Raw genomic sequence first — 362 nt, 5'->3', positions numbered from 1 at the left:
AGGTAGAAGTCCAGTAATGGAAAGAAATGCATCTTCGCATAGACGTCCAGCGAAAATCGATAACCGGTAGAAGTCCGGCGTCGGGTAGAAACTTGGCGAAGAGTGAAGGTCCGACGTCGGGTAGAAATCCGACGTCTTTAGATGGCAGAGGAGAACTCCGGCTTCACTTGGGCGGAGTTTCGGCGTCAGGAGGGAACTCTCTTGTAAATTGGGAAGAATTTCAGCATCCCATGGAAGTTGGGCGGAATTCTGGCATTCTCCCGAAAATCCGGCAGAGTTCCGGCGTCTTCAGGCGGCAGGAAAAACTCCTCCGGCGGCGGTGGTCGAGGAGGTGAGGAATCTCCTTTTCCCCTTTCTCCTTC

This window comes from Dendrobium catenatum, unplaced genomic scaffold (assembly GCF_001605985.2).
Source record: "Dendrobium catenatum unplaced genomic scaffold, ASM160598v2 fragScaff_scaffold_659, whole genome shotgun sequence".
NCBI lineage: Eukaryota > Viridiplantae > Streptophyta > Magnoliopsida > Asparagales > Orchidaceae > Dendrobium > Dendrobium catenatum.
Note: the sequence above shows the minus strand (reverse complement) of the source record.